The sequence below is a fragment of the Primulina eburnea genome, chromosome 1 (genome assembly GCF_022965805.1).
Source record: "Primulina eburnea isolate SZY01 chromosome 1, ASM2296580v1, whole genome shotgun sequence".
NCBI lineage: Eukaryota > Viridiplantae > Streptophyta > Magnoliopsida > Lamiales > Gesneriaceae > Primulina > Primulina eburnea.
Genome location: NC_133101.1, coordinates 36599355 through 36625270, shown reverse-complemented (window position 1 = coordinate 36625270; position 25916 = coordinate 36599355). Strand labels below are relative to the sequence as shown.

The following is a 25916-nucleotide window of genomic DNA, read 5'->3' as shown; positions in this document are numbered from 1 at the left end:
ATTCTGAAAAACAATACATTCAACTTAAGAATGAATTACAACTGAAAGCACAACTGAAATTACAATCATAACTGAAAATACTACAACTAGAACAACTCTGGATGCTCTGACCGCATGCGACTCTCTAGTTCCCAAGTAGCTTCTTCAGTACCTCGGCGCTGCCACTGCACTAAGACAAGAGGAATAGTCTTATTCCGCAGTACCTTATCCTTCCGGTCTAAGATCGAAACCGGTCTTTCCAAAAAAGACATATCCGGATTCAGCTGAACTTCTGTCGGATGCAAAACATGAGACTCATCCGCTACGTATCGTCTCAACAAGGACACATGAAACACATTGTGAACACTAGACAGATACGGTGGCAAAGCTAATCTGTAGGCCAAATCTCCCACACATTCTAAGATCTCAAAAGGACCAATGAATCTCGGAGATAGCTTACCCTTGAGTCCAAATCTCAGAATCCTCCGAAAAGGTGATACCTTGAGAAACATTTTTCTCCTGCATCAAAATGAAGAGGTCTGCGCTTGGTGTTCGCATAACTCGCTTGCCGATCCTGAGCAGTCTTAATCCGCTGTTTGATCACAAGAACTTTGTCCATGGCCTGCTGAATCAATTCTGGACCCTCGACCTGTCGTTCTCCGACTTCCTCCTAGAACAGAGGAGTACGACAACGTCGACCATACAATGCTTCAAACGGAGACATACCAATACTCCTATGAAAACTGTTGTTGTATGCAAACTCTATCAGTGGCAGATGATCCTGCCAAGCTGGCCCGAAATCCATCACACAAGATCTCAACATATCCTCAAGAGTACGAATAGTCCTCTCTGACTGACCGTCAGTCTCTGAGGATATGCAGTACTCAAACTCAAGGTAGTGCCCAAAGCTTGCTGAAAGCTGCCCCAAAATCTAGATGTAAATCGAGGATCTCTGTCACTAACGATACTCACGGGCACACCATGAAACCGTACAATCTCCTGAATGTACAACCGTGCCATCCGATCGAAAGTGAAATCTCTGTTATACGGAAGAAAATGGGCAGACTTAGTAAGCCGATCCACTACCACCCAGATAGCATCTCTATTCCCCACAGACATAGGCAAGTGAGTCACGAAGTCCATCGTGATATGCTCCCACTTCCACTCCGGAATAGGAAGATTCTGCAACAAACCTCCAGGTCGTCGATACTCAGCCTTCACCTGCTGACATACTAGGCACTTGGAGACATACTGATAAACATTACGTTTCATACCTTTCCACCAAAATCGAGTCCTCAAATCCTTATACATCTTGTTGCTCCCCGGATGAACACTCAACCTGCTACGATGAGCCTGGGACAAAATCTCCTCCCTCAAAGTGTCATCTTCCGGTACAACAATACGACCAGATAAGCACAAAAGACCCTCGGACTGATAGTGGAATCCAGAAGTATTATCTCCATCAGCCAACCGAGCTAATTTCTGAACCTTAGAATCAGACATCTGAGCATCTCTAATCCGAGAATACAAAACCGGCTCAGACAAAATAGTAGCTACACGGATACTCTCTTTTCCCTTCCGATGCTTACAATTGAATCCCATCGAACAGAAATCCTGAATAATCCCAGATACAGCACAAGTCTAAAGAGCAGACAATCTCACCTTGCGACTAAGAGCATCGGCCGTGAGATTCGCAGATCCTGGATGATACTTGATCTCACAATCGTAATCCTTGAGTAGATCCATCCAACGACGCTGACGCATGTTCAACTCAGCCTGAGTGAATAGATACTTCAAACTCTTATGATCAGTGAAAATCTCAAATCGCTCACCATACAGATAATGGCGCTAGATTTTCAAAGCAAAAACGATCGTTGCTAATTCCAGATCATGAACAGGATAGTTTTCCTCATGAGACTTCAACTGTCTCGACGCATAAGCAATCACATGCTCATTCTGAATAAGAACACACCCTAGTCCCTATAAAGAGGCATCGGTGTAAACACTGAAACCACCAGATCCAGACGGTAAAGCCAGAACAGGCGCAGATGTCAAACGTCTGCGAAGTTCCAAGAAACTCTCTTCGCACTCTGATGTCCACTCAAATGAAACATCTTCCCGAGTGAGCTGAGTGAGTGGCTTAGCAATCTGAGAGAAGTTGACAATGAAACGGCGATAATACCCAGCCAATCCCAGAAAACTGCGGATCTCGGCTACTGTCGTCGGACGCGACCAGTTCAATACCGCTTCCACCTTGCTCGGGTCAACTGAATCTCCCTTGCTAGAAATGACATGACCAAGGAATACAACCCTGTCAATCCAAAACTCACATTTACTCAACTTCGCATAAAGCTGATTCTCGCGAAGTGTCTGTAAAATAATCCTTAAGTGTTGTGCGTGTTCTTGCTGATCATGCGAATAGATTAAGATATCATCTATAAACACCACAACAAACTTATCCAAGAATTCCCGAAAAAACCCGATTCATCAGATCCATAAAAACTGCTGGTGCATTCGTCACCCCAAAAGGCATAACCAGAAACTCATAATGCCCATACCGGGTCCTGAATGCAGTCTTCGATATATCTCCCTGATGAACTCGAAGCTGATGATAACCAGACCTTAAATCAATCTTGGAATACACAGAGGTACCTTGCAGTTGATCAAATAATCATCAATCCGTGGCAACGGATACTTATTCTTTATCGTACCACAATTCAACTGCCGATAATCTATGCAGAGCCGCATAGAACCATCCTTCTTTTTGACAAAAAGAACTGGTGCTCCCCACGGGGACACACTGGGTCGAATATACCCCTAGTCAAGAAGATCCTGCAACTGCTGTTTCAATTCTTGCATCTCCGATGGAGCTAATCGATAAGGAGCTCTAGAGATTGGTGCCGTGACTGGCACTAAATCAATGCCGAAATCCACTTCCCGAACGGGAGGAAAACCAGGAATCTCCTCGGGAAAAACATCCGGAAAATCGCAAACCACTGGAATGTCACTGATACCGACACTATCTGCGGACGAATAAATAGCATAGATAAGGTAGCCTTCCCCGCCCGACTCTAAAGCACGACAGGCTTTCAGAGCAGAAACCACGGGCATCGGGGGTCGCGCTCCCTCTCCATAGAAAAACCAACTGTCGCCCTCAACTGGACGAAACTGCACAAACTTCTGATAACAGTCCACAGTAGCTCTAAACACAGTCAGCACATCTATTCCCAGAATGCAATCAAAATCCTCCATCGCAAGAATCATCAAATTAGCAGTTAAAACATTACCCTCAAACTCTAGAGGACAACCCAAAACTAGACGTTTAGCTAACACCGAATGACCCATCGGTGTGGAAACAGATACCACAACGCCCAAAGAAGTGAAGGGTAATGCATGACGCTTAGCAAATCTCGCAGATATGAATGAATGTGATGCACCAGTATCAATGAGAACGTAAGCAGGTAATCCACATAATAAAAAAAGCACCTGCGATAACTCTCTCGTTCTCCTCAGCAGCCTGATCCTGGTTAAGAGCAAAGACCTGCCCTTGAGTACGCGGTCGGAGGTTAGAACCCTGAGTAGACTGTCCCTGCTGTGGCCTCTGATGAACTGAAGCCTGAGAACCATATCCTGATCCTCCGCCCGTCTGTGGACAATCTCTCTTCATGTGGCCCATCTCACCGCACTTGTAACAAGCACCCGCAACCTTGCGACAACGCTCCGTCGGATGATCCTTCCCGCAAGGCTGACACGGGCCCTTCTTCTTCCCAAAAATGTAGTGACCTCCACCACTTACGCGCACCACCCTCCAGCAAGAAATCAAGGGTATCAATCTGCTGCTCCGCCGAGCACTGAAAAGCCTTGAAACAGCTCTCCATCCTCTCAAGCCATTTCTCTGCAACATCCGGAGTCTCACCGCCCGAAAGAGGTTTCGGCCCCATCTGCAAGAACCGATGCATACTAAGACTCCAAGGCTCATCACGACGGTGTTGACGACGTTCTCGATGCTCTCGACGACGCTCCCGATCGTCGCGGTCTCCCCAGCGTCCAATGCTGCCATGACTACTAGCATCGTCGTCAAAACCAGACATCTCTAACTACAAAAGTTACCAGAGATTAAACCCAAAAGAACAGTTCCAAATCCCAAAATCTTAATGCATGCTCTGATACCATAAATGTAGTGACCCGTTCCAGAATCACCTACTAATCAGAACTTAAGCATGCAAAATTAACATTTAAAACTGAATCAGGTAAACAGCGGAAAAACAGTAATACAACCCAATCGAATCTATAAGTACAAAATACTTAAACAACCAGATTGAACTAAATACCAAGAACAAATACCAACAACTACAGATCAACCTCTGCCAGCTCCCTGTCCGCTCCCTCCTGGACCGTCCAACCTGAGACCTGCCCCATCGAATAGGGTGTCCAAAACAGAGATAAACCGAGGACGTGAGCATAAAACGCTCAGCACCGAAAGCATGAGTATACAAGACTATGACATGCATGTATGCAAAATGTACTGGATACCAAGATCTGGGTATAACGAAAGACTGCTCAGGTAAATGACGTCAAGGTATGTAGCACTCTGCGCCGTCGCACCAGGAGGTGGCTCCCATACCAAAATAAACCTGTGGATATACCGGTGACCTGACCACCGTCGGCCAACGGGGTCCAACCATCCACAATAAACGAGGGCTGAGCACCCTCTCAACAGGCTATCTCAAAAATAGTCAGGCTCAACATGATTATGCAAATGCCGCATAATAAACCATGCATCATATGACAGATAATAATGCAACATATAAACATGCAACACATAGTAAAGCATACTCAATCCTGCTATCTCGGATAGTACTTTCGTACCTCAAACCAGTAGATCCTAGAAATCAGCCCTAGAATCAAGCCTGCGTATAGTCAGCCCACTGATGCCGCTAGCTCCCAACTAGAGCACAGCTCCGCTACAAAACCAGTAGCTCCCTGCTAGTGCCTAAACCTCGGGAAAAGACTAGAAACCCATCAGAAACGACTAAAACGCTCTGGAACACTCGGAATTGGCGAGTAAAAAGTGAAGCCTCGCGCCTCTATTTATAGACAACGATCGGAAGATCCGATCCACTTCGGAAGATCCGATCCGGCACACTTCGGATGATCCGAACTCTGTTCGGACGATCCGAACCCTGCATGTCTTCCACGTGTCCAGCCACCTGTCTCGGACGATCCGAACCCTGATCGGACGATCCGAACTCTGCATGTCTTCCACGTGTCCAGCCACCTGTCTTCGGACGATCCGAACCCTGATCGGACGATCCGAACCCTCTTCAGACGATCCGAACCCGGTTCGGTCCTTCCGATCCCACCGAAATATAATTAATCCAATAATTAACTCAAATTAGGCATCGGGATACTACACTTTCAATTTCAGTTCTCCACCCCATATGTGGGGATCCGGACGCTAATTCGATTCTTAATCACCTTTGGAATAATTAATCAATTATAATAAACAGGGTCTCATTTTTTTTTAACATACACTATTATATGCGGAACGTAATGGCATTCATCTATTATACATATCAGTACAAATTAAGGTACGAGTCCTGTACAGCATACATTTATTCAAACTAAGTTTTAACAACTAAACATCAAGTGTCCAAACCCTATTTCTAATCAAAGTTCGTAGTCTCCACTCTAATCACGATCTCTCTTCATCTCCTTGACCCTGAACCTGTCTCACCTGTTGTCATGCACACATACAAACAAGACAACAGCCGGATAACTCCGCTGAGAATTATATTCGCAGTATAAATCAACGAAACATGCATTTCATATAACAAATATAAAGCATGAAGCATATATTCAGAACATGTATTGCAATCAGAAACATGAATCAATATCAAACTATAAATCATACTCTGCACGTGTACCACAATCGGGAACACGAACTAGTAATACTATATCAATTCCTAATAACAGAATTCATATAAAACTGTCAATCAGACTCGTGACTCCACATCTAAGACTATACTCATTCCTAGTCTAGGGATCCCGGTTTCCAGACGTTGGCATTCCATATCGATCACCAGTAATAGAAGAAACTCCAATTCTATCCACATCGATATGGTATCGATCACCAGTAATAGAAGAAACTCCAATTCTATCCACATCGATAGCCAATTGTCCGGTGACCTATACGTGATAGACTTTGGTACTTTCGCCAATTCACTATCTTGTGACATCGTGCAATGTGCCCGTGGCGATCCCACCACTATCAGGCACTTCTGTCACAAGATCATTCGTCTAATAGTCGTCTAATACATGCTTCCTATAAATCAATAGAACAAGCATATCAAATTAAATCAATGCATATAATAACAGTAAGTATGTGATTTAGGGAAACTCAAGTATATCCTACTTGAGTCGATCTCCCAATACCACATTGACTTATACCTTTGTCTTCTCGATCTGAGGAAGTCGAAATCTCGAAGTCAAATCTGTCCATATCAAATCTGGAATGAAAATATCGAATAGACTGTGTCAAAATACAACTCAATTCAATACTTTCTCTGATCAATACTCGAATCAAAACATAATCTGATAAATGTCAACGATATGATGATACAATCTCAATCAATACTGTATCTGGTCAATATCAATCTACTGATGTTTCGACGGCATAACAATAAAGTCTCAGTAACCCCGTCAATCTCACATCACAGATATAATAACACGGCTCATAATCAATATCAGTACAACTCGAAATCTTAACAATAACAGATCATAATCTCAACTCTGTATAATCTCGCAATATCGGTAATACAGTTTCAGTATATACAAATCAATAACTCATCTGATACCAGCTCTGAATACTAACGAATGTACTGTATCAATATAAAACTCAAATCAATAATGGATAAAATCAGAACCTAATCAAATTCGGTTTCAACGGCATAACAGTACCATATAAATATACCCAGCAATAAAAATCAACAGATATCAATTCCTGTAACTCATACTCGATAACAATACAAATCTGATTTCAATTCTCAGTCTAATCACTCTGAAAATCATAACAATTCCATACGGTCTTTGTGCTTCGATCTGGTTTCAATTATACGATATCTGATATCGTTAGAACAACCTATATGGATCCTATCTAATTCTGGCAGTAACATAATTTCAAATCATATCAAAACTTGATAAAACTTACATCCAGTTGTAGCTGTCTTTGAGAGGATCACAGACCTGTGCTCGGATTCAAATTCGGACGGACAGATTCTCACCAAGTCAAATTATACGCTTCAAAAGCTTTTCTTCAACATATATATATATATTTATATATATATATATATAAATATATATATATATATTTATATATATATATATATACGTCTCATGCATGTAAGGGCAAGTGGCTTGTTCTTGTATTTCATGCCGCGTGCATATGCGCGCAAAAGGCCCGCGCATATGCGCCGGAAGTTCTATCCGGTATTTGCTATTGGAGTGCTCGCGCATATGCACGCACTGATACCGCGCATATGCGCGAGACCTACTGTCTCCGCACATTATCCCTCGTGCATATGCGCGCCTCCATCCGGCGCATATGCGCCAACTTCTCTGCCATGCTTGCAAATGTACGCGCATTCAAGCTGCGCATGTACGCGAGTGTACACCCTTGCACATATATTCGAGTCTTTTCTCGCCTTTCCCGGTCCACTCCTTTCCGTCTATAATCACATCAATAAATCAAGAAATCAGTCCATATGAATCTCAGATTCATGTAATCAAAATCTCTGGCATTACACCATAGACCAAGAACAACTTATTGGTCATTCTCAAATACTTGAGGATGTCTTTCACAGCTTTCCAATGTGGAAGACCAGGGTTCGATTGATATCTACTCACTACACTTAGTGCGAAAACCACATCAGGACGTGCAGATATCATCCCATACATGATGCTACCAATTGCAGATGCATAAGGAATGCTTGTCATCGCCGCTATCTCTGCATCAGTCTTGGGAGACATAGACTTGGATAGGGACACGCCATGACATATTGGTAGATGTCCTCTCTTGGACTCATCCATCGAGAACCGCTTCATGATAGTATCAATGTATGTGGACTGGGTGAGACCAAGAAATCTTTTGATCTATCTCTATAGATCTGTATTCCCAATACAAAAGATGCTTCACCCAAGTACTGCATCGAGAACTTACTCGCTAACCATATTTTAGTTGATTGCACATTCCTACATCATTCCAAATGAGTAGAATGTCATCAACATACAACACTAGGAATATCACAACACTCCCACTGACCTTCTTATACACACAGGGTTCCTCAGGATTATTAGTAAAACCAAACTCTTTGATTGTACTATCGAATCTAAGGTTCCAACTCCTAGATGCCTGCTTTAGACCATAAATAGATCTTTGAAGTTTGCATACCATATGCTCACTTCCGACATATGTAAACCCTTCAGGTTGAGACATGTAAATCTCTTCCTTAATATCCCCATTAAGAAAGGCTGTCTTGACATCCATCTGCCATATCTAATAGTCATACCATGCAGCTATGACTAGCAATATCCTTATGGAATTGAACATAGCAACTGGAGAAAAGGTTTCCTCAAAGTAAACTCCTTGTCTTTGAGTATATCATTTTGCTACCAATCGCGTCTTGAAGGTCAATACCTTCCCATCCGCCCCAAGTTTTCCTCTTGTAAATCCATTTACACCCTATGGGAACAATTTCCTCAGGTGGATCCATGAGATTTCATACTTGGTTCGAATGCATGGAATTCATCTCAGATTCCATTGCTTCAAGCCACTTGGATGAATCGGCATCAGATAATGCTTCCTTGAAGGTCCTTAGATCACATCCATGGTTAGGCTCATCATGGCCTTCTTCAAGAAGCAGACCATACCTCATAGGTGGTCTCGAGACTCTCTCGGATCTTCTAGGAGTTTGTATCTCTTCTCTTAGCACTTCGGGTGTGGGTTCTATAATTGTTGGCGTCTCTCGAACCTCTTCGAGCTCTATTATCTTCCCTTTTATATCCAATAGAAACTCCTTTTTCCAAAAAAGTTGCATTCATAGAAACAAACACCTTTGTTTCTTGGGGATGATAGAAATAGTATCCAACTGAATTCCTTGGATAACCCACAAAGTAACATAAAATGGATCGAATATCCAATTTATCTCCCACTACCTGCTTCACATAAGTAGGGCACCCCCATATTCTAAGATAAGAATATTTGGGAGGCTTACCTATCCATATCTCATATGGTGTCTTGTCACTTGCTTTTGAATGAAAATTGTTCAACAACAGTGCCGCTGTCTCAAGCGCATATCCCCAAAAGGATGGCGGCAACTCCGTGAACCCCATCATAGACCGAACCATTTCCATCAAAGTCCGGTTACGACGTTCTGAAACACCATTCAACTGTGGTGTAGGGGCGGAGTCCACTGCGAGAGAATCCCATTCTACCTAAGATACTCTTGGAACTCGGCACTCAAGTACTCACCACCTCGATCCGATCGAAGTGCCTTGACGCTTCGTCCCAACTGTTTCTCTATTTCACTTCTGAATTCTTTGAACCTTTCAAAGGCTTCAGACTTGTATTTCATTAAATACACATACCCATACCTCGAAAAGTCATCGGTAAATGTGATGAAGTAGGCATGTCCATGCTTAGTGGTGATGCTAAGCGGACCACACACATCGGTATGGATCAAATCCAATAATTCTTTGGCTTGCTCCACATGGCCCTTAATGGGAATTTAGGTCATCTTTCCTTTCAGACAGGATTCACAAGTCGTGAGAGCATTAATATCAGACAAATCAAACATGCCAACTCCCACTAGCTTGTTCATCCTTCTTAGGGAAATATGTCTTAATCGAGCATGCCACAATTGTGCTGAATTTAGAGTATCTTTGATGCAAACGTGGTTGATCAAGCATCAAAGAAGGCATGGGATTTGCTGGAGTTGCCTGAAGGACCTATAACGAGGGGACGTAGCAAGAAATTTAAAGAAGAACTTCAAGGACTCATGATGAGCTACCAAGGAGGATCTACAAATTGGGTGACTAAATTAGAGGAGCTTGGTGAACAAGGACAAAATGATGGAAGTGTTTGGAATGTAATTCAAGTGCAAAATGACCATAAGGACAGCAGCATGCGCGCGCCTTGAGGCAGAACAGCGCCCGCAGCCGCGCCAAAAGTGGCGCCACCGCGCGCCTTGCGCACGCCACCGCGCCGAAAATGGCGCCACCGCGCGCAAGGTGCTACCCGGGAAGACAGTACATAGCGCGCCACCGTGCATGAAATGGCGCTACCGCGCGTCCGAGCTGAAACATGGCAGTATGGTGCGCGCCATGGCGCGAGATCACGCGCTGCAGCGCACACTTCCGTGTCAAATTTGCTAGTTATCTTTATTAAGCCTTTCACACAACTTTTCTTGTATTTTATTGTTTATATAATGCATTGTAAGGGGGATGAACGGAACATTATTGAATGATATGAAATTTTCTTGAGTTTATTCTCAACATTCAAGGCATTTCATTGCTTTGTTTTTACCAAAATCAAACTTATCAAAGATTGCATCTTTGTGGCGTTTGTCGATTGTTCTTCGTTCAGATTGTCAAAACAAGATCTTTGAATGTTCGTTTGAAATTCAATTGTTTTATCTTTGATATTTGTTGCTAAGTTTTAATCGCTTAGAGGTGAATATCACAAATCGTTACCTGTTTCAAAAGATCGGGAGAACATAATTGATCCTTGTTTGTTATTGAGTTGAGGGTGCGATTTCGATAATCGTGTTTGCCTCTCATTCGTACGAGGTTTCGTATCATTTGGTATCAGAGCTTTGGCTCTTTGAATTCAAGTAAGTTATCGTTGTTGTTGTTATTTTCAGATCTGTCTAAAATTTCGTTTCGATCTCAGATCTGTGGTATCCTTTCGTTTCTATTGTCAAATCTTTCTATTAAAATATATATATATATATATATATATATATATATATATTTATATATATATATATATATATATATATATATATATATAAACAAAGAAAAACATAAATTTCGTTCTGTTATCAGATCTGTATTATTCCTTCGTTTCTGTTTTCAGATCTGTGTTATCCTTTGTTTTGTTTTCAAATCTGTGTTATTCTAGTGTTCTTGGCTTTGTGCAATCCAAGTGAGACAGTTGCAAGTGTTCACAAGTTAAATCTTGTTAGTTTGATAAAAAAAAATATAAAGATTGATCACATCTTTGAGAGAACTATCACATTCGAGTGAAAATTTTTGAGTGCGAGTGTTTTTTCTTTGGAGTGATTGTGAGAATTTGGGTGAGGAACATCTTTAATTTCTACTAACATTTTCTTGCAGGTACAAAATCTAAAATTAAAATGGAGAGGGAGGTAGGAGAGAGTTCGAATCAGGAGTTGTCTAAGGTTCAAATGGAGGCGTTATTTTGGAATTTTTAGTAGAATGATGAGGGCCGAGTTGGATCCTTTATATGAGAGGTTGGATAGGCTTGAGGTTAGTACGAGTGAAAATAAATCTAAGCCTAAAGGTTTGGGTAGAGTGGAAGAAGAAGAGGATGATTATGATTTGGAAGGAGAAGAGGAGAGTCAAAACGAGAATTGGGGAAGAAGAGAATCCGTACGGGGTAGGTATAATGATGGGAATAAGGAAGATAATAACAGAGGTAGTAAAAAAATGAAAATTCCGTCGTTCCATGGTAAGTCAGACCCAGATGCTTATTTAGAATGGGAAAAGCGAGTTGAATTTGTTTTTGATTGTCACCAGTATTCTGAACTCAAAAAGGTTAGGTTGGCCGTGGTTGAATTTTTTGATTATGCACTTATTTGGTGGGATCAATTAGTGACCACTAAGAGAATATGCAATGAGAGGCCTATAGAAACTTGGGCTGAGATGAAAAGCGTAATGAGGAAGAGGTTTGTACCAAATCACTACTATAGAGAAATGTTTAAAAAGTTACAAACTTTGTGACAGGGCGTGAAGAGTGTTGAGGACTACTATAACGATTTGGGAGTACTCATGATTAGAGCAAACATAGAGGAGGATAGTGAGGCTACTATGGCTCGTTTTCTGTGTGGTTTGAACAGGAAAATTCAAGACCAAGTGGAGCTTAGACACTACTTGGATCTAGATGAAATGGTGCAGATGGTGATGAAAGTGGAGCAACAACTCAAGAGGAGAGGAGTTGGTCGTACCACCCGAGCTGGGAATACATCAACACCTTGTCGTTCCAACGTTGTTAAACGTGAAGAAGGCAAAGTAGTGGTCAAGCCCAAAGTTGACATTAAACTGGAGGTGCCTAAGCAAGGAGTGCAAGGTAAACCTGAAACTACTATTAATCGTTCTAGAGATATTAAATGTTTTAGGTGTCAAGGAGTTGGCCATATTGCTAGCCAATGTCCCAATAAAAGAGTGATGGTGTTGAATACTTATGGGGAGTATGAATCTCATAGTGAGGGAGATGATGGAGAGGATGAAGATGAGATGCCTGCATTAGAAGATCCTGATGAGGGATATGAGGCAGTTGTGGGTGAGGCGTTAGTGACTAGGCGTATCATGAGTGCCCAAGTCAAAGAAGAGGAGAATAATCAGCGGGAAAACTTGTTCCATACTAGATGTTTTGTCAGTGGCAAAGTTTGCAACATTATTATAGATGGAGGGAGTTGTACCAATGTTGCTAGTCTTGAGATGGTGGAAAAATTGAGCTTGCCTACTTTGAAACATCCTCAACCATATAGGCTACAGTGGTTGAATGACTGTGCTGAAGTGAAGGTGAACAAACAAGTTTTGGTTGCGTTTTCGATTGGGAAGTATATTGATGAGGTGTTGTGTGATGTGGTGCCAATGCATGCTTGTCATATTTTGTTAGGGAGACCATGGCAATATGATAGGCAAGTGACACATGATGGATTTAGAAATCGATATTCTTTTGTACTCAAGAAAGAACCCATTGTTTTACTTCCTTTGTCCCCAAAACAAATAATGGAGGACCAACGAGAAAAGAAAAAAAGAGATGAGGCTAAAAGAAAGAGTGAAAAGAAAAGTGAGGTGACCTTAAACAAACAAGAAAAAGATATGGTCAAAAAAATCAGCGACAAAAAAAATGATGAGATGACCACATAGATAAAAAAAGAGGGAAAAGAAAATGAAAGGAAAGAGGCCAAGAAAAAAATATATATTGCCCAAAAGAGTGAGTTGAAGCAATTAATGTACACACGTGAACCACTTGTGTTGATTCTTTAAAAGGAGATTCTCCTTAACACAAGTGATATAGTCGGAACCCTTCCGAGCACTGTTTTTTCCCTGTTGCAGGAGTTTGATGATATATTTCCGGAGGATCTACCTCCAGGAATACCACCATTGAGGGGGATTGAGCACCAAATTGATTTTGTACCCGAAAGTTCATTGCCATATGATAAGTGCAATTTATTGTACTTTTATTACTTGTTTTTAACTTGAAATTTTGTGATTCTTGAGCAGGTTTTATTTGATTTGTTGTTGTTATTGTTATTGTAGTTTGGAAGCTTAGAAATGAGAATTTGGAGTAGTATAGTGATGAATTAGAAGGTGCAAAGGACAAAGCTTGCCGAAACACGACCGCACCCGCGGTCTCCTCAACACCGCCCCCGCGGTCTTCCCCGAAACACAACCGCACCAGCGGTCCATCCTAGCACCGCACCCGCGGTCTCACACGTTTGAAGATGGATTTTTCTGCCGAAGCAGCACCGCACCCGCGGTCCTGATTACACCGCACCCGCGGTCCATGCAAAACAAAGTCCGAAAAATCTGTAACTTTGTGGACTTTGAATAAAAGTAGAGGAAAATGGTGTGCTGCGTGGGGAAGCTTGTCTGGACTATAAAATGCTTCTATTATTCACCATCTAGGTCATTGAGGAGCCAAGGGAAGGATTGGAGGCTACAAAGAAAGATTGAAGATCAAGTTCATCAAGTTCTTGAGAATTCTCTTGCATACTTTTGGAAAGGAATTTCATACCACTCCAAGCTCTTGTTCTAAGTTCTTCTTTCTTTATTTTAACTTTTATTTGATATGTCTTGTTTAAGATTTATGTGTTGTTGCGTTATTTTTATTATGAACTAATTTTTATTTCTAGAGGAATGATGGAACAAAACTAGAAACCATGTGTTGGGATTTATGATTTATGCTATATAAGTTCCTTATTATTCATTTGTATTTTTCCAATCTTAATGCTTTCATTTTATTGGCCATATCTTGAATGATTCTTATGTTTATAATTTATCACTTGGAAAAAGAATTTTATAAACAAGAAAGGGAAAAATACATCGATAGTATTTATATAGTTCGGGAGGACATATATTGCTATTGAAGCTATTAAAAGAATTTAGTGCTTATTGTATTATTTAATTATAGATTGTTGATGGGGACGTTACAATCTGTTGTTAGATAATTAGTATCTGCTTAGCACTCGGAAGAGGGAGTATATAATTTAGAATTCTTGGCTAAGGTATAATAAGGACATTTATAATATAGCTACACAAAATAACACATGGTGGATAGTTGCGTGAAATCGGACCTCTAGATCTTTTATTCCATAGTTATTTGTTATAAAAAGTTTGGTGTTATAATATAATTAATTTAGTTTCAAATCTAGTTATTGGTATAAACAAATCTGTCAATTGATTATTCTAAATAAAGGCAAGACTATTTCAATTACAAGCATTAATATAAATTTAGAAATACATTCCTCGTGGGATCGACACTTGTACTCGAAAAAACATTTTATTACAAACTTGACGTTGTGCACTTGCAAGCAATTAAGAAAACACGCAACAAGTTTTTGGCGCCGTTGCCGGTGAGTGTATATTTTAAATTTATATTAGTATTGTTACCAATTAGTCTAGATTTTAATTTAGAGCTGTTTTTATTGTATTATAATAAACATTGATATGTGTACTATCTTTGTTTGACAGTGCATGCGAAGATCGCAAAATCTTGACTTGCTTATCAGTGACCACAAGAAGATTAAGAAAGGCAAGAAGAGAAGAGATTCGAGCAATGGCTGAAAACAGAGATAATGAAAATCCACCCCCTGCAATACCCATCAGAGATCATTTTAGGTCGGTACTGAATGCTCATTACTCGGGCATAGCACGAGGGACTATTAATGCAAACAACTTTGAGCTTAAGCCAGCATTGATAAACATGGTTCAACAGAATCAGTTTGGGGGAGCCGCTACTGCAGATCCTCATTTACATCTAAGAACATTCCTTGAAATTACTGATACGGTAAAAATAAATGGTGTTTCTAATGATATAATTCGATTGCGTTTGTTTCCTTTTTCTCATAGGGACCAAGCAAGAGGATGGCTCCAATCGCTTCCTTTGGGGAGTATCACTACATGGCAGGAGTTAGCAACCAAGTTCCTTGCTAAATATTTTCCACCTGCGAAGTCTCCACAGTTGAAGATAGAGATAAGTACTTTTAGGCAGACTAATTTTGAGCAATTATATGAGGCATGGGAACGTTATAAAGAGTTGTTGAGGAGGTGTCCAAACCATGGTTTTGAAGATTGGGTACAGATTGAATTGTTTTATAATGGTTTGAATGGACAAACAAGAGGCACTGTGCATGCAGCAGCTGGTGGCACGATATTTGCAAAATCACCTGATCAAGCATATGATTTGCTTGAACAGATGACTATTAACAGCTATCAGTGGCCGTCCGAGAGGTCAGGAGTAAAGAAGCAAGCTGGAATTTATGCCATAGATCCTATTACATCACTCACCGCTCAAGTTTCAGCTTTGACAACTCAAATTGCAGCAATGAATAAGGCTAGTACATCAGAGGTTGAAAATGCATCGGTTGTTACTGAAGAACCACATATTCCTGATGAGGCTCATTATATCAACAATAGGAATTTTGGTGGCTACGGAGGATATCGAGGTAACCATCCCCCTAACACTTATCATCCTGGTTTGAGAAATCATGAAAATTTTTCATATGCTAATAATAAGAATGTGTTGAATCCTCCACCGGGGTTCAATACATCAAAGGGGGAAGGAAAACCTTCACTTGAGGATTTAGTTGGGACATTTGTTGTTGAATCTAGTAAAAGGATGGCTAGGACTGAATCTCGTCTTGATGACATGGAAACTCACATGGGAAATATGGGAGCCACAATGAAATCATTGGAGACACAGATTGGTCAATTGGCTAATGCATTGATAGATCAAAATAAAGGTCAATTCCCAAGTAACACTGAAGTGAATCCAAAGGAGCAATGCAAAGCTGTAACTTTGAGAAGTGGAAGAGAACTTGAGGTTAAAAATTCCAAAGAGAAGGATGAAAATGAGATAACAGTTGAAGAAGTTGAAACTGAGGGATCCAAAGCTGAAGTTGAAGTTGAACAACCTCCGGTATTTAAGCCAGTTCTTCCATATCCGCAGAGGTTCAAAAAGAAGAAATTGGATGATCAATTTGCTAAATTTTTGGAGATTTTCAAGAAGATTCACATCAACATTCCATTTGCTGATACTTTAGAGCAAATGCCAAACTATGCAAAGTTTATCAAAGATGTGATGTAAAAGAAAAGGAAGTTGCATGAGTTTGAGACAGTTAAGTTGACCGAGGAGTGTAGCGCCATACTTCAAAGGAAACTACCACAAAAACTGAAAGACCCAGGGAGTTTTACTATTCCTTGTGTTATTGGTGGTTCTAGAATAAATAAAGCTTTATGTGATTTAGGTGCCAGTATTAATTTAATGTCTTTTTCTATTTACAGGACTTTAAAGCTTGGCGAGGTGAAGCCTAGAACTATTACCCTGCAGCTGGTGGACAGATCACTTACATATCCACGGGGGATAGTGGAGGATGTTCTGGTAAAGGTAGACAAATTTATATTTCCTGCTGATTTTGTCATTCTAGATATGGAAGAAGATCAGGAGACTCCGCTTATCTTTGGAAGGCCATTCTTGGCCACCGGAAAAGCTTTGATTGATGTGCACAAGGGGGAGCTCACATTGAGAGTAGGTGGAGAAGAAGTCATGTTCAACATCTACAACACAATCAAAGAACCAAATGAGGTAAGTACTTGTAATAGTATTGATGTAATTGATTCATGTGTATCTCATGTTGGTGCAGGTAGGATGACGAAAGATTCCTTAGAAAGATGTTTGTTGGAATTGGCGTCTGCACTGGATGAAAGTGATTGGGATGTGCAAGATGAGATACTAGCTCTCAATACACTACCTAAAGAAAAGAGTGATGTGCATCATGTAGAGCTACTTGAAGATGCAAGTAAAGAGGTACCAAAAGCATCTCCTGAATTGAAGGAATTGCCAAGTCACCTTTGTTATGCATTTTTAGGTGAAAATTCGACATATCCGGTAATTATCTCTTCCTTTCTTACTTGTGTTGAAAAAGAGAAATTGTTGAGAGTGTTGAGGGAATTTAAATCTGCTTTGGGATGGACAATTGCAGATATAAAGGGGATTAGCCCTACTTTTTGTATGCATAAAATCTTAATGCAGGAATCATATTCACCCTATGTTGATCATCAGAGAAGGCTTAATCCAGCAATGAAAGAGGTTGTGAGGGCTGAGGTATTAAAACTGTTAAATTCTGGTGTTATTTATGCTATATCTAATAGCTCGTGGGTTTCACCAGTACAAGTAGTGCCTAAGAAATGGGGAATAACTGTAGTGAGAAATGAGAATAATGAATTGATTTCAACTCGTTTAGTGACTGGTTGGCGAGTATGCATAGACTACAGGAAATTGAAGGATGCTACTAGGAAAGATCACTTCCCTCTTCCCTTTATTTACCAGATGCTTGATAGAGTGGGTGGTTATCATTATTATTGCTTTCTAGATGGTTATTCAGGTTACAATCAGATTGTCATAGCACCGGAGGATCAGGAGAAGACTACCTTCACTTGCCCCTACGGTACATTTGCTTTCAGGAGAATGCCATTTGGTCTGTACAATGCACCTGCTACTTTTCAGAGGTGTATGATGGCCATATTTTCTGACATGGTCGAGGAAATAATGGAGGTTTTTATGGATGATATCTCTGTGTTTGGTTCATCTTTTGATCACTGTTTGCAAAATTTAATGCTTGTTTTGCAGAGATGTCAGGCGAAGAATTTAGTTTTGAATTGGGAAAAATGTCACTTCATGGTTCCAGAAGGTATTGTGCTTGGGCATAAAATTTCGGCTAAAGGGATAGAAGTTGACAGAGCCAAAGTTGTGGCAATTGAAAATCTTCCACCACCGAAGAATGTGAAAGGGATCAGAAGTTTCTTGGGACATGCCGGGTTCTATCGTCGTTATATCAAAGATTTCTCTAAAATTACTAGACCTTTATGTAATTTGTTAGAGAAATATTCGACATTTATTTTTGATGATGATTGTTTGCAGGCATTTAACAGGATCAAGAAAGCACTGATTTCTGCTCCCATTATGATAGTGCCTGATTGGAAGGAGCCATTTGAGCTCATGTGCGATGCTAGCGACTATGCTGTGGGAGCAGCATTGGGACAGAGGCGAGACAAGATGTTCAAGGCTATATACTATGCAAGTCGTACACTAATGCAGCCCAACAAAACTATACAACTACTGAGAAAGAGATGCTAGCAGTGGTGTTTGCATTTTACAAGTTCAGAACATATCTTATTGGCACCAAGGTAACTGTTTTCACTGACCATGCAGCTCTTCGTTACTTGTTTGCCAAAAAGGATTCCAAGCCCAGGTTGATACGATGGATACTTCTACTTCAAGAATTTGACTTGGAAGTAAAACACAAGAAAGGTTGTGAAAACCAGGTGGCAGATCACTTGTCACGACTAGAGCTGGAAGAAAGAACAGAAGGTGGAGTTATCAATGAGTCGTTCCCAGACGAACAACTGTTTGAGGTAAATTCTAAACTCCCTTGGTTTGCTGATATAGCTAACTTCTTGTCTTGTGGTACTCTTCCTCCAGATCTAAATCACCATCAGAAAAAGAAGTTCTTCCATGATATCAAATTTTTCTTTTGGGATGATCCTTGTGTATATAAAAGATGTGCTGACCAAGTGATTAGGAGATGTGTTGATGGCGAAGATGCAAACAAAATTCTGGAACAATGTCATTCATCACCTTATGGTGGACATTTTGGAGCAACAAGAACGGCAGCTAAGGTATTGCAATCAGGTTTTTTCTGGCCTACTTTGTTTAAGGATAGCTATACCTTAGTGAAATCATGTGATAGATGCCAAAGGTTAGGAAACATTTCTAGGCGTCACGAATTGCCACTGACAAATGTTTTGGAAGTGGAACTTTTTGATGTCTGGGGCATAGATTTCATGGGACCTTTTCCCCCTTCTTTTGGTCAACCTTATATATTATTAGCTGTAGTGTAAGGCTCGAGAATTATCGGCTGTTATTAATGTTAGACTTGAAGCCATGAGAATGCATGATATTTAGATTGGAATTGTGAAGCATGGCCGAAGCCACACTGCACCTGTGGTGCTAAGACTACCGCACCCGCGGTGTATATGACAGAAAGGTGATGGATTTGTGCGAAGCAACACCGCACCCACGGTGCGAGCAAGAACGCACCCGCGGTGGTGAGACCGCACCTGCGGTCGTGCAAGAGCCGCACCCGCGGTGATCGAAATTCAGAAAATGCATGGGCTGCCGAAGCATCAGCGCACCCGCGCTCTTGAGGTACCGCACCCGCGGTCGTGCGTGTCATTTGAAAAACAATAACACTCGTCCCTTGCATGCAATATGTGATAGGTGTCTTCATTTCCATTTTCATTCAGAACAAGAGCCGAGAGCACTTAAGGGGATGAGCTTTCATTTCTTTTGATCTTTGATTTGGGGATTTTGAGTGATTTAGCTATCCGATTTGTACTTTGAGTTAAGATTTGTGCTCCTTGCATCAACGGCTATAAGGTGATGTAAGTCTTATATAATTCCAGCATGTTTCGAAATATATATGTTGGGGAAATTCAGATTTGAGTTAGAATATGTGTTCTTGATATTTTGAGCTTGGTATATTCGTTATCGGATTAATTTTCGGAAACCGTATGCCATTATTCGTACTTTCAGCATGTATTATGTTAAGATTGGATAGATTTCAGCTTGTGTATTGAGGGGTTGATGAGATTATGAGGTGATGGTGAGTGAGTATATTGTTGTGAGATTATCGGTATCAAAGAACTACGTCGTTACGCCGTCGAATTGTATTGAAACCGATTTCAGCTTCGCATATTGATTTGCTTGAGATGTATATGACTGAAGTGCACATTGTTTATGCCATCTCAGATTTGTATTGGCTATTGTGAACTCGAGACTTCGACTACGACACCGACTATTCGACAAGAAAGGTATAATTCATGTGGTCTCGGGATTGCACAACTCGATTCAGATTTGATACGAGTTTCCCTAAATCACATACTAGACTGTTATTACGTTTGATTATGTAATGTTTTGTTTATTGATTTATATTCGAGTCCTAAGATAGGAGATATTGGCAGACTGGCCAAAACTAGACGTTTCGGTGTATCGACACATAGGAGCAGATTTGCTATATGTGTAGACCCTCGATACAGAGTTGACCGAAGTCTAGGAATAAGACGTACCGTTGCCCCGAGTGGTTGGGTAGGTGACAGACCGTCTTATTCACACCGGGATCCCTAGATTAGAAAAGAGTCGAGTCAAGATGTAAATGTTGAATACAGATTTGTATTCTTCTACATGTTTAGATTGCAGTCATGTTATTTGATATATGCTATGCTCTTGTACATGATTATTACATTGCATGCATCCATGTTTTATACTGGGATATGTTCTCACCGGAGTTATCCGGCTGTTGACGTGTCTGTATGTGTGCATGGCAACAGGTGGGGCAGGATCTGGGTCACGAGCTAGATGAGAGGTTGATGATAGCGTGGAGATCTCGGGCATGGAAGATTTCTAGTGGTTTCTATTTAGACTTGTATCACCTATGTTTGTAGTTGGTATGTAAACACTAGTGTATGGTTGTACTAGACAGACATGTATGTACATTATGTTGTTTATTTCTTATAAAGACAATGTTATGCTGTGACTACACATTTGAATTAATGTTAAAAGCAAATTTTTGACCCACATTTTCGAACAAAGATCCAATTAAATCCCAAAAGAATTGAGTTAGAGCCCGGGTCCCCACAACAGGTGGTATCAGAGCAGTAGGTTCTGTAGACTGAGATAGAATAGAATGAGCGGGGTAGATCGAGTCATCTTCCTTGCTTTTGAGATGCTAGCATGATTTATTGCTTTCCCTATTATATGTTGTGTTGTATTATCTGAATTGATTTACAGCATTTCAAGCCTGAATCAGAACCGATTCTCGATCAGAGTCTATGATCAGAGGAGGGCTGAGACAGATGATATTGATTGTGTACTAATCAGTTTGATAATCAGATTTATGCCGCCTAGACGTATACCACAGCAAGAGTTGGGTAGCACATCAGGTGCACAGATGGATGTTACCGCTACACCGATGGAGACCTTATTGAAGAGATTTCAGTCTTTCCATCCGCCTACCTTGAAGGGCACAGAGAATGCAGTAGAATGCGAGAGCTGGCTTGATGATATCGAGATGTTGTTTGAGTCTTTGGCATATACTGATGAGCGACGTGTGAAGTTGATAGGGCATCAGATGCAAGAGGTTGCCAAGAGCTGGTGGTTGACTACGAAGAGAGCCTTGGAGCACCGAGGCATTGATATCACATGGAAAGTCTTCAAAGATGAGTTCTATCAGCGCTTCTTCCCCGTTTCCTACCGAAAAGATAAAGGAGCTGAATTTGCGAATTTGAAGCAGGGACAGTGGAACATCGAGGAGTATGTGGCTAAATTTTCTGCATTGTTACGATTTGCACCGCATGTGGCCGGGAACGACGAGGCAGTGGCCGATCAGTTCATCAACGGGCTGAACCCCGATGTCTTTACCTTGGTGAACACGGGCCGGCCTAGTACTTTTTCAGAGGCACTGAACCGAGCGAAGGGAGCAGAGGCTGGCTTGATCAGGCAGCGAGGGGCTTCCTACGGTGTTCAGGGGCAGAGACCGCCACAGCCTACTACCGTACAGTTTCCACCACCTCCTCCTCGTTTCGATAGTGGATCTAGTGGTAGTGGCAAGAAGGAATTTTTGAAGGCTAAGGGTAAGCAGTTTAAGAAGTCCGGGAGTAGTTCATCGAGTTCGAGTGGATCTCGACAGAGAGGTCAGGGTTCAGATTACAGTGGCGTATATTGTAGCTCGTGTGGAGGACGACATGCGACGGAGCAGTGTCAAGGAGTTATGGGACGCTGCAACATCTGTAGGCAACAGGGACACTTCGCTAGAGTTTGTCCCCAGAGAGGTGCACAACGATTTCAGAGTACAGGGTCATCAGCACCAGTGCCACAGATGGAGAGACAGGCATCCTCTGTACACTCCTTCCAGCCACCCTCCACACAGACCCAGCAGAGACCAGGAGGTAGTCAGACGGTGAGTCAGCCTCCCAGACAGCAGGCACGTGTCTTTGCCCTGACAGAGGAGCAGGCGCAGGAGGCGCCAGATGACGTCATTGCAGGTAACTGTTTTCTTTGCGGTTATCCTGCATATGTGTTGATAGACACAGGGGCATCTCATACATTCATATCTGAACATTTTGCATTGAGACATTCATTGCCTGTTGAGTCGATGTCGACAGTAGTGTCTATAGCTTCTCCGTTTGGAAGTGGTTTGATATCTGTGACTACTGTTAGACACTGTATGCTTCAGTTTGAGGGGCATGAGATTGATCTTGATTGCGTAGTACTTGGTTTAGCTGATTTTGATTATATAGTTGGCATAGACATGTTAACCAGGTACAGGGCCACGGTAGATTGTTTCCACAAAATTGTCAGATTCAGACCCGACATGACAGATGAGTGGAAATTCTACGGCAAGGGTTCCAGATCTAGGATTCCCTTAGTATCTGCTCTGACTATGAGTAGATTGCTTCAGAGAGGAGCAGAGGGCTTTCTCGTATATTCAGTAGATCTATTGAAGTCGAGCCCAGCATTGGCAGATCTGCCAGTGGTTTGCGAGTTTGCAGATGTTTTTCCTGATGAGATTCCAGGGTTGCCTCCGGTTCGAGAGGTGGATTTTAGCATAGATCTTGTGCCAGGCAGTGTTCCTATCTCGAGAGCTCCGTATAGGATGGCACCGATAGAGCTGAAAGAGTTGAAAGCACAGTTGGAAGATCTTCTGTCCAAGGGATATATCAGACACAGTGTATCTCCTTGGGGTGCTCCCGTACTTTTTGTTAGAAAGAAAGATGGTTCGATGCGACTGTATATTGATTACCGACAGTTGAACAAGGCGACAGTGAAGAACAAGTATCCGTTGCCTCGCATCGATGATCTGTTTGATCAGTTACAAGGATCTTCTGTATACTCGAAGATTGATTTGAGATCAGGGTATCATCAGCTCCGAGTTAGAGACGTTGATATTCCGCAGACTGCATTCCGAACCAGGTATGGGCATTACGAGTTTATTGTTATGCCTTTCGGTTTGACGAATGCACCAGCGGTGTTTATGAGTTTGATGAACCGCATTTTTCAGAGATATTTAGATGATTTTGTGATTGTGTTCATTGATGATATTTTGGTATATTCGAAGAGTCTGACTGAGCATACAGATCATCTGAGAATCGTATTGAAGACGTTGAGAAATGAGCAGTTGTATGCTAAACTGTCCAAGTGCGAATTTTGGCTGAGACAGGTTGTATTTTTGGGTCACATTATATCTGGAGATGGTATTGCAGTAGATCCGAGTAAAATTGAGGTTGTGATCAGTTGGCCGAGACCGGCTTCGGTGCCTGAGATACGCAGTTTCATGGGTCTAGCCGGGTATTATCGTCGTTTTATTCGAGATTTCTCCAGTATAGCGAAGCCTATCACTCAGTTGACCCAGAAGAATATGCCATTTGTGTGGTCTGAAGATTGTGAAGCTAGTTTTGTAGAGCTGAAGAAGAGGCTGACCAGTGCGCCTGTCTTGACGATTCCTTCAGGTACAGGTGAGTTTGTTGTATATTGTGACGCATCTCACAGAGGGCTAGGATGTGTTCTTATGCAGCGAGGGCACGTGATAGCGTACGCCTCTAGACAGCTGAAGCCGCACGAGACCCGTTATCCGATTCATGATCTTGAATTGGCGGCGATTGTATTTGCACTCAAGATCTGGCGTCATTATCTGTATGGCGAGAAATTTGAAATCTATTCCGATCATAATAGCCTGAAGTACCTCTTTTCTCGGTCAGAGTTGAACATGAGGCAGCGACGATGGCTTGATCTGCTGAAAGATTTTGATTGCGAGATCAAGTATTATCCAGGGAAGTCGAATGCAGCGGCAGACGCCTTGAGTCGAAAGGTATGTGCTCCTTCCTTGTCGACCGTAGGTGTATCGAATTTAGTAGAATATTGTTGCTTGTCTGGATTGATATTTGATACGGATAGTAGACCGTTGCGACTTGCTGTGATCCAGATTGAGCCAGATCTGATTTTGAAGGTCAAAGAAGCGCAGAAAACTGATCCGAGCATTCAGAGATCGATTGATATGGTCAGAGCTGGTCATATATCAGAATATCAGGTTAGAGATTCTATTCTGTATGTGAATAACCGTCTAGTAGTGCCAGATGTTTCAGATTTGTGGGGACCCGGACACTAATCAAGTTCTTAATCATCATTGGGACTAATTAATAAATAATAAAACATGGTCTAAATTTTTTTTTTTTTTTAAAATACAAGGCGGAAACGTAATGTAATTTACTCAAATTACATATTAAACATGACCATACAAATCTTGCGTTATCTACAAGAATTCAACTAGGTTCAACTACATATCAGTGCTGAATCCTATGTTGCTTCGAAGCCCAGATCTCCACGCTATCTACACTTCTCTCATCCTCTTCTTGACCCTGATCCAGCCCCACCTGTTGTCATGCACACATACAAACAAGACAACAGCTGGATAACTCCGGTGAGATATAAATATCCCAGTATAAACAATGTATAAATGCAATCATATAAAAACATATACGAAAGCATATAAGAAATATTCATAACATGTATCAATCAGAAACATAAATCAATCTCAGGCATTCAATAATCATGAATGATATAACAATGGAAATCAACATGTCGTATCAGACTCAACTCATCCGATGCGTCGTCTCAGACTCGACTCAACTCTAACCTAGGGATCCCGAAGTCTGAATAATAGTAATTATACCGAATCTCAGTCGATAGGAATGAATCAATCCCTAAACGGCATCGATATAATACTTATCCAGTGTCTGGGCGAATCAGCCGCAGAATTGACGAATCAGTCAAGAATTAGGCGAATCAGCCAATAACCAGACGAATCAGCCTGTGATTAAGTGAATCAGCTATAATTAGGCGAATCAGCCAATAAATAGACGAATCAGTCTATAACCAGACGAATCAGCCGGTGACTAGGCGAATCAGCCTATGACTCAACGACTCAGTAATCAATACATGCATTCAGTATCTAAGCAAATCAGTAGATGACTGGCGAATCAGCAGTCATCACATGCAGTAGCTATAAATCAATAGACTACAAATATCAATCTTATCATATAATTGCTATAAATCAATAGACTACAATCATAAGTCTCATCAATTGCAAATATCAATGCAATAAATGAAAGTATGTGATTTAGGGAAACTCGAGTCAAACCTCACTCGAGTTGTGCAATCCCAACTCAACATTAATTTATATCTTTCTTTCGTCGGTTTCTGGCTCAGTCGATGTCCTGAACTCACAGCCTGTCTGGCAATGACAATATCAATAATCTCATGTCAATATACCGTTCAACTCAATAACAATCTGATG

The 25916-nt window shown here is 41.3% G+C and overlaps 1 pseudogene; it reads left to right on the top strand.

The window, feature by feature from the left end:
* Positions 1 to 12165: 12165 nt before the first annotated feature.
* LOC140806836 (uncharacterized) overlaps positions 12166 to 25916 on the top strand; it is a 44186-nt pseudogene continuing 30435 nt past the window's right edge.